Source organism: Dendrobates tinctorius, unplaced genomic scaffold (genome assembly GCF_039654945.1).
Source record: "Dendrobates tinctorius isolate UK_male_01 unplaced genomic scaffold, ASM3965494v1 ptg000229l, whole genome shotgun sequence".
In the NCBI taxonomy this organism is placed as follows: Eukaryota; Metazoa; Chordata; class Amphibia; order Anura; family Dendrobatidae; genus Dendrobates; species Dendrobates tinctorius.
Genome location: NW_027361896.1, coordinates 8,878,467 through 8,893,193, shown reverse-complemented (window position 1 = coordinate 8,893,193; position 14,727 = coordinate 8,878,467).

The following is a 14,727-nucleotide window of genomic DNA, read 5'->3' as shown; positions in this document are numbered from 1 at the left end:
CTTGTTTGGGCTCATGAGAGGAGTAGAAAAACATCAAAAATTTCAGTCCTGCATGATTCTACCAAGAAATGTGTGTTCATTGAAACCGCTGGTTTTTGATAGTTTGGGCCCTATTCAATAATGAATGTTTTGAATTTTCTACAAAAGTAAAGTAGTTGCAAACTCATCCTTTTAGAAACTTGTTTGGGCTGTTGAGAGGAGTAAAAAACCATCAAAAATTTCAATCCTGCATGATTTTACTAAGAAATGTGATTCTTCATTCAAAACCTGATTTTTGCTATTGGGCTCTATTGAATAGTGAATGTTTTGAATTTTCTCCAAAAGTAAAGTAGTTGCAAACTCATGCTTTTAGAGACTTGTTTGGGCTCATGAGAGGAGTAGAAAAACATCAAAAATTTCAGTCCTGCATGATTCTACCAAGAAATGTGTTCATTCAAACCGCTGGTTTTTGATAGTTTGGGCCCTATTGAATAATGAATGTTTTGAATTTTCTCCAAAAGTAAAGTAGTTGCAAACTCATCCTTTTAGAAACTTGTTTGGGCTGTTGAGAGGAGTAAAAAACCATCAAAAAATTCAATCCTGCATGATTCTACCAAGAAATGTGATTCTTCATTCAAAACGCTGGTTTTTGCTATTGGGCTCTATTGAATAATGAATGTTTTGAATTTTCTCCAAAAGTAAAGTAGTTGCAAACTCATCCTTTTAGAAACTTGTTTGGGCTGTTGAGAGGAGTAAAAAACCATCAAAAATTTCAATCCTGCATGATTTTACCAAGAAATGTGATTCTTCATTCAAAACCTGATTTTTGCTATTGGGCTCTATTGAATAGTGAATGTTTTGAATTTTCTCCAAAAGTAAAGTAGTTGCAAACTCATGCTTTTAGAGACTTGTTTGGGCTCATGAGAGGAGTAGAAAAACATCAAAAATTTCAGTCCTGCATGATTCTACCAAGAAATGTGTTCATTCAAACCGCTGGTTTTTGATAGTTTGGGCCCTATTGAATAATGAATGTTTTGAATTTTCTCCAAAAGTAAAGTAGTTGCAAACTCATCCTTTTAGAAACTTGTTTGGGCTGTTGAGAGGAGTAAAAAACCATCAAAAATTTCAATCCTGCATGATTCTACCAAGAAATGTGATTCTTCATTCAAAACGCTGGTTTTTGCTATTGGGCTCTATTGAATAATGAATGTTTTGAATTTTCTCCAAAAGTAAAGTAGTTGCAAACTCATCCTTTTAGAAACTTGTTTGGGCTGTTGAGAGGAGTAAAAAACCATCAAAAATTTCAATCCTGCATGATTCTACCAAGAAATGTGATTCTTCATTCAAAACGCTGGTTTTTGCTATTGGGCTCTATTGAATAATGAATGTTTTGAATTTTCTCCAAAAGTAAAGTAGTTGCAAACTCATGCTTTTAGAGACTTGTTTGGGCTCATGAGAGGAGTAGAAAAACATCAAAAATTTCAGTCCTGCATGATTCTACCAAGAAATGTGTGTTCATTGAAACCGCTGGTTTTTGATAGTTTGGGCCCTATTGAATAATGAATGTTTTGAATTTTCTCCAAAAGTAAAGTAGTTGCAAACTCATCCTTTTAGAAACTTGTTTGGGCTGTTGAGAGGAGTAAAAAACCATCAAAAATTTCAATCCTGCATGATTCTACCAAGAAATGTGATTCTTCATTCAAAACGCTGGTTTTTGCTATTGGGCTCTATTGAATAATGAATGTTTTGAATTTTCTCCAAAAGTAAAGTAGTTGCAAACTCATGCTTTTAGAGATTTGTTTGGGCTCATGAGAGGAGTAGAAAAACATCAAAAATTTCAGTCCTGCATGATTCTACCAAGAAATGTGTGTTCATTGAAACCGCTGGTTTTTGATAGTTTGGGCCCTATTGAATAATGAATGTTTTAAATTTTCTCCAAAAGTAAAGTAGTTGCAAACTCATCCTTTTAGAAACTTGTTTGGGCTGTTGAGAGGAGTTAAAAACCATCAAAAATTTCAATCCTGCATGATTTTACCATGAAATGTGATTCTTCATTCAAAACCTGATTTTTGCTATTGGGCTCTATTGAATAGTGAATGTTTTGAATTTTCTCCAAAAGTAAAGTAGTTGCAAACTCATGCTTTTAGAGACTTGTTTGGGCTCATGAGAGGAGTAGAAAAACATCAAAAATTTCAGTCCTGCATGATTCTACCAAGAAATGTGTGTTCATTCAAACCGCTGGTTTTTGATAGTTTGGGCCCTATTGAATAATGAATGTTTTGAATTTTCTCCAAAAGTAAAGTAGTTGCAAACTCATGCTTTTAAAGACTTGTTTGGGCTCATGAGAGGAGTAGAAAAACATCAAAAATTTCAGTCCTGCATGATTCTACCAAGAAATGTGTGTTCATTGAAACCGCTGGTTTTTGATAGTTTGGGCCCTATTGAATAATGAATGTTTTGAATTTTCTCCAAAAGTAAAGTAGTTGCAAACTCATCCTTTTAGAAACTTGTTTGGGCTGTTGAGAGGAGTAAAAAACCATCAAAAATTTCAATCCTGCATGATTCTACCAAGAAATGTGATTCTTCATTCAAAACGCTGGTTTTTGCTATTGGGCTCTATTGAATAATGAATGTTTTGAATTTTCTCCAAAAGTAAAGTAGTTGCAAACTCATGCTTTTAGAGACTTGTTTGGGCTCATGAGAGGAGTAGAAAAACATCAAAAATTTCAGTCCTGCATGATTCTACCAAGAAATGTGTTCATTCAAACCGCTGGTTTTTGATAGTTTGGGCCCTATTGAATAATGAATGTTTTGAATTTTCTCCAAAAGTAAAGTAGTTGCAAACTCAACCTTTTAGAAACTTGTTTGGGCTGTTGAGAGGAGTAAAAAACCATCAAAAATTTCAATCCTGCATGATTTTACCAAGAAATGTGATTCTTCATTCAAAACCTGATTTTTGCTATTGGGCTCTATTGAATAGTGAATGTTTTGAATTTTCTCCAAAAGTAAAGTAGTTGCAAACTCATGCTTTTAGAGACTTGTTTGGGCTCATGAGATGAGTAGAAAAACATCAAAAATTTCAGTCCTGCATGATTCTACCAAGAAATGTGTGTTCATTGAAACCGCTGGTTTTTGATAGTTTGGGCCCTATTGAATAATGAATGTTTTGAATTTTCTCCAAAAGTAAAGTAGTTGCAAACTCATCCTTTTAGAAACTTGTTTGGGCTGTAGAGAGGAGTAAAAAACCATCAAAAATTTCAATCCTGCATGATTCTACCAAGAAATGTGATTCTTCATTCAAAACGCTGGTTTTTGCTATTGGGCTCTATTGAATAATGAATGTTTTGAATTTTCTCCAAAAGTAAAGTAGTTGCAAACTCATGCTTTTAGAGACTTGTTTGGGCTCATGAGAGGAGTAGAAAAACATCAAAAATTTCAGTCCTGCATGATTCTACCAAGAAATGTGTGTTCATTCAAACCGCTGGTTTTTGATAGTTTGGGCCCTATTGAATAATGAATGTTTTGAATTTTCTCCAAAAGTAAAGTAGTTGCAAACTCATGCTTTTAGAGACTTGTTTGGGCTCATGAGAGGAGTAGAAAAACATCAAAAATTTCAGTCCTGCATGATTCTACCAAGAAATGTGTGTTCATTGAAACCGCTGGTTTTTGATAGTTTGGGCCCTAGTGAATAATGAATGTTTTGAATTTTCTTCAAAAGTAAAGTAGTTGCAAACTCATCCTGTTAGAAACTTGTTTGGGCTGTTGAGAGGAGTAAAAAACCATCAAAAATTTCAATCCTGCATGATTCTACCAAGAAATGTGATTCTTCATTCAAAACGCTGGTTTTTGCTATTGGGCTCTATTGAATAATGAATGTTTTGAATTTTCTCCAAAAGTAAAGCAGTTGCAAACTCATGCTTTTAGAGACTTGTTTGGGCTCATGAGAGGAGTAGAAAAACATCAAAAATTTCAGTCCTGCATGATTCTACCAAGAAATGTGTGTTCATTCAAACCGCTGGTTTTTGATAGTTTGGGCCCTATTGAATAATGAATGTTTTGAATTTTCTCCAAAAGTAAAGTAGTTGCAAACTCATGCTTTTAAAGACTTGTTTGGGCTCATGAGAGTAGTAGAAAAACATCAAAAATTTCAGTCCTGCATGATTCTACCAAGAAATGTGTGTTAATTGAAACCGCTGGTTTTTGATAGTTTGGGCCCTATTGAATAATGAATGTTTTGAATTTTCTCCAAAAGTAAAGTAGTTGCAAACTCATCCTTTTAGAAACTTGTTTGGGCTGTTGAGAGGAGTAAAAAACCATCAAAAATTTCAATCCTGCATGATTCTACCAAGAAATGTGATTCTTCATTCAAAACGCTGGTTTTTGCTATTGGGCTCTATTGAATAATGAATGTTTTGAATTTTCTCCAAAAGTAAAGCAGTTGCAAACTCATGCTTTTAGAGACTTGTTTGGGCTCATGAGAGGAGTAGAAAAATATCAAAAATTTCAGTCCTGCATGATTCTACCAAGAAATGTGTGTTCATTCAAACCGCTGGTTTTTGATAGTTTGGGCCCTATTGAATAATGAATGTTTTGAATTTTCTCCAAAAGTAAAGTAGTTGCAAACTCATGCTTTTAAAGACTTGTTTGGGCTCATGAGAGTAGTAGAAAAACATCAAAAATTTCAGTCCTGCATGATTCTACCAAGAAATGTGTGTTCATTGAAACCGCTGGTTTTTGATAGTTTGGGCCCTATTGAATAATGAATGTTTTGAATTTTCTCCAAAAGTAAAGTAGTTGCAAACTCATCCTTTTAGAAACTTGTTTGGGCTGTTGAGAGGAGTAAAAAACCATCAAAAATTTCAATCCTGCATGATTCTACCAAGAAATGTGATTCTTCATTCAAAACGCTGGGTTTTGCTATTGGGCTCTATTGAATAATGAATGTTTTGAATTTTCTCCAAAAGTAAAGTAGTTGCAAACTCATGCTTTTATAGACTTGTTTGGGCTCATGAGAGGAGTAGAAAAACATCAAAAATTTCAGTCCTGCATGATTCTACCAAGAAATGTGTGTTCATTGAAACCGCTGGTTTTTGATAGTTTGGGCCCTATTGAATAATGAATGTTTTGAATTTTCTCCAAAAGTAAAGTAGTTGCAAACTCATCCTTTTAGAAACTTGTTTGGGCTGTTGAGAGGAGTAAAAAACCATCAAAAATTTCAATCCTGCATGATTCTACCAAGAAATGTGATTCTTCATTCAAAACGCTGGTTTTTGCTATTGGGCTCTATTGAATAATGAATGTTTTGAATTTTCTCCAAAGGTAAAGTAGTTGCAAACTCATGCTTTTAGAGACTTGTTTGGGCTCATGAGAGGAGTAGAAAAACATCAAAAATTTCAGTCCTGCATGATTCTACCAAGAAATGTGTGTTCATTGAAACCGCTGGTTTTTGATAGTTTGGGCCCTATTGAATAATGAATGTTTTGAATTTTCTCCAAAAGTAAAGTAGTTGCAAACTCATCCTTTTAGAAACTTGTTTGGGCTGTTGAGAGGAGTAAAAAACCATCAAAAATTTCAATCCTGCATGATTCTACCAAGAAATGTGATTCTTCATTCAAAACGCTGGTTTTTGCTATTGGGCTCTATTGAATAATGAATGTTTTGAATTTTCTTTAACAATAATTTTTATTAGAATTTTCAGAATAGTAGTAAAAAAAAAAACTATGAATACGTCACAATATGATGACATTTCAATAGTATATCAACATTGAGAATAAATGTAGTAAACATTAAACAAATAGTACCAGAAAGAGACAATAAAAAAAGAAAGGTAAATTTAGGCACTTGACTATGTGAAATATTGGCACATCATAAACCATAAGAAATAAAATATGAATTCAGGATATGAAATCTTTTTCTATTTTAGACTTTAGTTCCATCCATTTATACCATCTGTCATCAAATATTTTAATTAAGCCTTTATTAATATAGTGAATTTTCTCGTAGACACAATGTTTGTCTACCAGTAAGATAAGGGTGACAATGTCTGGAGGTTGCTTCCTGTTCCAACCCTTCGCTACAAGGAAGGTTGCAGACATAAGGATATGAGCCGCCAGAAATTTATTTCTTTTAAATCTATGTATGTCTATTAGTAACAAGGCTAGAGCAGGTTGTGGTTGAATACACCAATTGCATATGAGTGAAAGCAAACCGAACACCCTGGACCAGTACAACTTCAGCACAGGGCATCCCCAAAAAACATGTAATAAATCTGCCTGAGATCCACAGTTACGCCAACACATTCCAGAACCCCCTCCTCCAAAATGTTTCAATCTATTTGGGGTAAGGTAATATCTATGAATTAATTTGTAATGTGTTTCTAATATATTCATACATCTTGTGGATTTGATTGCAATTTTTAGAGAGGAGATCCACTGGGGACCATATATCTGATATCTGATATATCCCATATATAGTGGCATAATAATATGCCTCAAGATCTGGTATGGCCACCCCCCCTTTCTCCTTGGATTTAAGTAGAGTGCGTTTTTTCACTCTCGGTTTCCCATTGCTCCAAATAAATTTATTCATCTGGTGTGTTAGTTTTTGTATATACTGTGTAGATATAGGCAGAGGGACGTTCCTGTATAAAAATAGGACTTTGGGTAGGCAGAACATCTTGTATAGCACTATTCTGCCCATCCATGTGGCTGGGGTCTTCGACAGTTCCTTCAACTTAATGTCGAGAGACTGTAGAAGATGATCCATGTTTACCTCACTCATATGCATAGGGTTACCTGTGAGCCAAATTCCTAAGTACGGTATCCTGGTACAGTCCCAATTAAAGGGATACTTGTCTCTTAGATGTTGTTTCGTAGAGGCTGAAAGGAAAAGTGATAGAACATTAGTCTTTTTTACATTTAATTTATAGTATGAAACTGAGCCAAATAAATTTATGATATCCCATATCTTTTCCAGGGAATCAATTGGATTTGTGAGTGTGAGTATGATGTCATCTGCATAGAGGTTAATCTTATGCTCTGAATCTTTCAATTGTACACCGTGTACTTCACCAGAATCCCTTATCATTTGAGCCAGGGGTTCCAGGCTCAGGATAAAAATTATTGGGGATAGAGGACATCCCTGTCTTGTCCCATTAGTTATAAAAAATGTATCTGACATCGTGTTGTTGACCAGCACAGAGGCAGATGGCCGAGAGTATAAAGCTCGAATACTTTTCATCATCTCCCCACCAAAACCCATTTTCTCCAAAACTGTAAAGGCATAGGCCCAATTGATCCGGTCAAAGGCCTTTTCAGCGTCAAGAGCCACAAACAAACTGGAAATCCTATTTTTGTAGCATGAATATAAGTGATGTAGGACACTTCTAGAACTGTCTGAAGTTTGTCTAGATTTTACAAAACCGACTTGATCGGGATGTATAAGGAATGAAACAACGTCCTGTAATCTTTCTGCTAATATTTTTGCGTAGATCTTGATATCCACATTTAGGAGAGAAATAGGCCTATAATTTTCGATTTTGGTCGAATCTTTATCTGGTTTGGGAATCACCACTATTGTGGCTCTCAGCATATCTGTGCTGCACTTTCCTTCTGATTTAATAAAATTCAGGGCATTAGTTAAGTGTGGGATGAGTTCCTTTGTAAATTCTTTATAATACTCTATAGGAAAGCCATCTGGACCTGGAGCTTTGTCATTTTTAAGATTATTCATCGCAAAAGAGACCTCACCCTCAGTAAAGGGTGCGTCAAGTGATTCCTTCTGCTTTAGAGACAAAGATCCCAGCTTTACTTTTTCCAAAAAATTATTTATCATCTCTGGTGAAGGAGAGGGATGAGTTCCATTGTTTCCTATGTTATATAATTTAGAATAGTAGCTCTCAAAGGCTAGGGCTATCTCTTTGGGTTTTTCTATAGTCTTTGAGCTTTGGGTTATTTTTTTGATTGGATGTTTTTTATTTATGGGTTTAAACCTATTCGCCATATTTTTGGAGAACTTATTATTATTAACATAAAACCCTGCCCTATTAAATAAAGTCTTTTTCTCATATAAGTTGATGAGGAGATTCCTAAGTTCCAATCTAAGGGAGTACAATTCATTATATTTGGCAAAATTTTTGTCTGCTTTAGCTTGGGATTCTAATTTTTGGATCTGTTCTAACAACATCCTCTGTTGGCTCTCTCTTGCCCTTTTTTGTCTCGAAGCAACTTGGATCAGATGACCCCTAATGACACATTTGTGTGCTAGCCACAATGTTTCAGGTGTAATTTCTTGGGAACAGTTCTCTTTGAAGTAGTTCATTAAGACATTCTTTGCTAATGATATGTTTTCTGGGGAGTCAACAGTGAATTTACTGTATCTCCAATTGTATTGTTTTGGGACCATGGAGGAAGTATGTAAGGTCAGTAGGATTGGGGCATGGTCTGACCATGTAATAGGACCAGTCTGGAAGTCTATGTATGAGTCTAGTAGCGAGAAGCTAGTGAACACATGATCAATCCTAGTGTAAGACTTGTTGTGTGGACAAAATCTTGTGTATTCTTTTGAGGTAGAATTCAATATCTTACAGCTGTCATGCAAATTGGAATCTCCCAACCATCTTCCCAGATTCACGCTTCTATAATATGGGGCATCAGATGAGCAATCAGTATTTGGGTCAACTATACAATTAAAATCTCCTCCCCAGATTATGTGACCTCTACTAAAATTGGACAATTTCTTCTTGACCTTATTTAGAAAATTAATTTGCCGGACATTAGGGGTATATACGTTTACCACTGTATATTCCACACCCTCCAAAGTAAAATTAATAGCAAGTTGTCTACCATTGCTGTCCCTATATATGTCTGAGACCACTATTGGCAAATCTTTGTGGAAGGCGATGGCCACCCCAGCTTTTTTCTTTCCCTCAGTGTTAGAAAAGAAAATCTGAGGGAAGTCTTTATTTTTGAGTCTTGTGTTATCAATTTCTAGAAGGTGTGTTTCTTGTATCATTGCTATGTTGGCCTTCAATTTTTTAATCTCCCTCCACAAAGCAAATCTCTTGAATGGGCTATTGAGCCCATTTACATTAAATGACAGTACCCTCAATTCCATGATGTGTCAGGAAGGAAAAAAAGCATTAGATGATTCATTAAAACAGAACATTTCACCCGAAAATATATCCAAAAGACAGTGGGTTTCCTTAGTGATTTTTTGTTAGTGCCTAGTGTGCCTGTAAACAAAAACATGTTACAACCTAGAACAGAACAAAACTTATAAACTAGACAAATTTAGATTTCTCAAAAGAAATGGTACCGAGAGAATGTCTCTCAGTTATCACGTGGGGAGTGAAAAAGAGAAAGTTCAGGCCTAAAGCCAGGGTCAGTACCCACCAAGTCTATTTTCTTTTCTTTTGTGTATTCCAGGACTGGGAAAGGCGTCTTTGCTGCTGCAAGGGGATATTCCTTTCTTGATTGTAGAATGATGATGATGGTGGAGTCTCCAGTGGAGGGATACCTAAATCTTGGAAAAAACTATTACAGTTATCAATATTAGACAAGGCAAAAGTGGTATTCTCTTTCATGACTAGAATTTTTGTAGGGAAACCCCATCTGTATAAAGTCTTGTGTTTCCTCAGATGTGCAGTGATTGGAAAGAAGTCTCTCCTTTTCTGTAGGGTAGCTTTTGAGAAGTCTGAAAAAATCTTGATATCCTCGTATGGCCTTGGTAATATAGGTGATTGCTTACTTCTCCTCAGAATGTCCTCCTTTGTCAGGAAATAATGAAAATATGCAATGACATCTCTTGGGGCTCTGTCTGGGGCATATTTGGACTTGGGGAGTCTGTGTATACGTTCCATCAATAGGTCCCCTTTAGAGGCCCCTGGAAGTATTGTATGGAGCATCTTTTGCACATATGCATTAAGGTCTCTGTCTTTGACATTTTCAGGTATTCCCCTGAATTTAAGGTTGTTCCTTCTACTTCTGTCTTCTTGCTCTATCAACCTTGATTTTAAGAAGACAACCTCTTTTTCTAGGGCATAGTGTTCATCTATCAAATTATTATGGGATTTAACCAATTCTTCCATTTTAGATTCAAGATGGTCCACTCTCTGGCCCAGACCGTCTATGTTATTTTGGAGATTTGTATTATAGCCCTCCAGTTGTTTCTGAAATGTCTTTGCTAGAAGGCATAGCATGTTTTTAATAAATATTTCTGAGGCTGTATTACTGGTAGCCTCCACCTCTGTTAAAACGTGTAAGATGTTCTCCGGTATGGGATTATCAGAAGGACAGGAGTCCTCAGATTGTAATTCCTGTTGCATCTCAGCTGAGCTGCTGCTAAATCTGCGTTTAGTCACTGAGGAAGGAGACATTTCCCTCTGTAATGGTGTTAGAGGAGTATCTGACACATTGGAGATGTCAGGACAGGATGAGGAACCCCTTAATACATTTGTCTCCTCCATATCAGCGGTCAGCGGTGCTGCTGCACCATAATTCACATGCTGCGCTGTATTTTTGCTTAAGTTACGCAAATTGCGTATCTGTTGCGTAGTCTCGCTTGTCCCCCGGTCACTCTCGCGAGATCTCGCTCCTTTCACCTCAGCGCTACTTTTAATGTGTAAATTAGCGCTTTTATTAGCCTGCAGAGCGGCGGTTTTAGCTGGGGCAGGGGTAGACTTACCCCCTGACTTGAATGCTGCATGCTTCAGCCGCTGTGGTGTCCTTTGCCGCTGTGTACTGCTCAGGCTGGGGCTGCAGGCTGTGGCTGCTGCTGTGAGGCGGGCGCCATCTTGGCTCCTCAGCATGAGGGGAGAGCGCTCTGTTTTCTTTCCTTTTTCTGCTTTGTTACTAAGCAGATCCATAGTGTGGGGGCACCGCTGGTGTCTATGGAGGTTCCCACAAGTTTTCAGCCAGTCCTGGCTTGTAAATCGCTTGTTAATAGCGCTTGGTAGGCTGCCCTGTGGAGGAGCTCAGAGCTCAGGCTTCCATTCAGCTCAGACGCTGGCCACGCCCCCCCAATGTTTTGAATTTTCTCCAAAAGTAAAGTAGTTGCAAACTCATGCTTTTAGAGACTTGTTTGGGCTCATGAGAGGAGTAGAAAAACATCAAAAATTTCAGTCCTGCATGATTCTACCAAGAAATGTGTGTTCATTGAAACCGCTGGTTTTTGATAGTTTGGGCCCTATTGAATAATGAATGTTTTGAATTTTCTCCAAAAGTAAAGTAGTTGCAAACTCATCCTTTTAGAAACTTGTTTGGGCTGTTGAGAGGAGTAAAAAACCATCAAAAATTTCAATCCTGCATGATTCTACCAAGAAATGTGATTCTTCATTCAAAACGCTGGTTTTTGCTATTGGGCTCTATTGAATAATGAATGTTTTGAATTTTCTCCAGAAGTAAAGTAGTTGCAAACTCATGCTTTTAGAGACTTGTTTGGGCTCATGAGAGGAGTAGAAAAACATCAAAAATTTCAGTCCTGCATGATTCTACCAAGAAATGTGTGTTCATTGAAACCGCTGGTTTTTGATAGTTTGGGCCCTATTGAATAATGAATGTTTTGAATTTTCTCCAAAAGTAAAGTAGTTGCAAACTCATCCTTTTAGAAACTTGTTTGGGCTGTTGAGAGGAGTAAAAAACCATCAAAAATTTCAATCCTGCATGATTCTACCAAGAAATGTGATTCTTCATTCAAAACGCTGGTTTTTGCTATTGGGCTCTATTGAATAATGAATGTTTTGAATTTTCTCCAAAAGTAAAGTAGTTGCAAACTCATGCTTTTAGAGACTTGTTTGGGCTCATGAGAGGAGTAGAAAAACATCAAAAATTTCAGTCCTGCATGATTCTACCAAGAAATGTGTGTTCATTGAAACCGCTGGTTTTTGATAGTTTGGGCCCTATTGAATAATGAATGTTTTGAATTTTCTCCAAAAGTAAAGTAGTTGCAAACTCATCCTTTTAGAAACTTGTTTGGGCTGTTGAGAGGAGTAAAAAACCATCAAAAATTTCAATCCTGCATGATTCTACCAAGAAATGTGATTCTTCATTCAAAACGCTGGTTTTTGCTTTTGGGCTCTATTGAATAATGAATGTTTTGAATTTTCTCCAAAAGTAAAGTAGTTGCAAACTCATGCTTTTAGAGACTTGTTTGGGCTCATGAGAGGAGTAGAAAAACATCAAAAATTTCAGTCCTGCATGATTCTACCAAGAAATGTGTGTTCATTCAAACCGCTGGTTTTTGATAGTTTGGGCCCTATTGAATAATGAATGTTTTGAATTTTCTCCAAAAGTAAAGTAGTTGCAAACTCATGCTTTTAGAGACTTGTTTGGGCTCATGAGAGGAGTAGAAAAACATCAAAAATTTCAGTCCTGCATGATTCTACCAAGAAATGTGTGTTCATTGAAACCGCTGGTTTTTGATAGTTTGGGCCCTATTGAATAATGAATGTTTTGAATTTTCTCCAAAAGTAAAGTAGTTGCAAACTCATCCTTTTAGAAACTTGTTTGGGCTGTTGAGAGGAGTAAAAAACCATCAAAAATTTCAATCCTGCATGATTCTACCAAGAAATGTGATTCTTCATTCAAAACGCTGGTTTTTGCTATTGGGCTCTATTGAATAATGAATGTTTTGAATTTTCTCCAAAAGTAAAGTAGTTGCAAACTCATGCTTTTAGAGACTTGTTTGGGCTCATGAGAGGAGTAGAAAAACATCAAAAATTTCAGTCCTGCATGATTCTACCAAGAAATGTGTGTTCATTGAAACCGCTGGTTTTTGATAGTTTGGGCCCTATTGAATAATGAATGTTTTGAATTTTCTCCAAAAGTAAAGTAGTTGCAAACTCAACCTTTTAGAAACTTGTTTGGGCTGTTGAGAGGAGTAAAAAACCATCAAAAATTTCAATCCTGCATGATTTTACCAAGAAATGTGATTCTTCATTCAAAACCTGATTTTTCCTATTGGGCTCTATTGAATAGTGAATGTTTTGAATTTTCTCCAAAAGTAAAGTAGTTGCAAACTCATGCTTTTAGAGACTTGTTTGGGCTCATGAGATGAGTAGAAAAACATCAAAAATTTCAGTCCTGCATGATTCTACCAAGAAATGTGTGTTCATTGAAACCGCTGGTTTTTGATAGTTTGGGCCCTATTGAATAATGAATGTTTTGAATTTTCTCCAAAAGTAAAGTAGTTGCAAACTCATCCTTTTAGAAACTTGTTTGGGCTGTAGAGAGGAGTAAAAAACCATCAAAAATTTCAATCCTGCATGATTCTACCAAGAAATGTGATTCTTCATTCAAAACGCTGGTTTTTGCTATTGGGCTCTATTGAATAATGAATGTTTTGAATTTTCTCCAAAAGTAAAGTAGTTGCAAACTCATGCTTTTAGAGACTTGTTTGGGCTCATGAGAGGAGTAGAAAAACATCAAAAATTTCAGTCCTGCATGATTCTACCAAGAAATGTGTGTTCATTCAAACCGCTGGTTTTTGATAGTTTGGGCCCTATTGAATAATGAATGTTTTGAATTTTCTCCAAAAGTAAAGTAGTTGCAAACTCATGCTTTTAGAGACTTGTTTGGGCTCATGAGAGGAGTAGAAAAACATCAAAAATTTCAGTCCTGCATGATTCTACCAAGAAATGTGTGTTCATTGAAACCGCTGGTTTTTGATAGTTTGGGCCCTAGTGAATAATGAATGTTTTGAATTTTCTTCAAAAGTAAAGTAGTTGCAAACTCATCCTGTTAGAAACTTGTTTGGGCTGTTGAGAGGAGTAAAAAACCATCAAAAATTTCAATCCTGCATGATTCTACCAAGAAATGTGATTCTTCATTCAAAACGCTGGTTTTTGCTATTGGGCTCTATTGAATAATGAATGTTTTGAATTTTCTCCAAAAGTAAAGCAGTTGCAAACTCATGCTTTTAGAGACTTGTTTGGGCTCATGAGAGGAGTAGAAAAACATCAAAAATTTCAGTCCTGCATGATTCTACCAAGAAATGTGTGTTCATTCAAACCGCTGGTTTTTGATAGTTTGGGCCCTATTGAATAATGAATGTTTTGAATTTTCTCCAAAAGTAAAGTAGTTGCAAACTCATGCTTTTAAAGACTTGTTTGGGCTCATGAGAGTAGTAGAAAAACATCAAAAATTTCAGTCCTGCATGATTCTACCAAGAAATGTGTGTTAATTGAAACCGCTGGTTTTTGATAGTTTGGGCCCTATTGAATAATGAATGTTTTGAATTTTCTCCAAAAGTAAAGTAGTTGCAAACTCATCCTTTTAGAAACTTGTTTGGGCTGTTGAGAGGAGTAAAAAACCATCAAAAATTTCAATCCTGCATGATTCTACCAAGAAATGTGATTCTTCATTCAAAACGCTGGTTTTTGCTATTGGGCTCTATTGAATAATGAATGTTTTGAATTTTCTCCAAAAGTAAAGCAGTTGCAAACTCATGCTTTTAGAGACTTGTTTGGGCTCATGAGAGGAGTAGAAAAACATCAAAAATTTCAGTCCTGCATGATTCTACCAAGAAATGTGTGTTCATTCAAACCGCTGGTTTTTGATAGTTTGGGCCCTATTGAATAATGAATGTTTTGAATTTTCTCCAAAAGTAAAGTAGTTGCAAACTCATGCTTTTAAAGACTTGTTTGGGCTCATGAGAGTAGTAGAAAAACATCAAAAATTTCAGTCCTGCATGATTCTACCAAGAAATGTGTGTTCATTGAAACCGCTGGTTTTTGATAGTTTGGGCCCTATT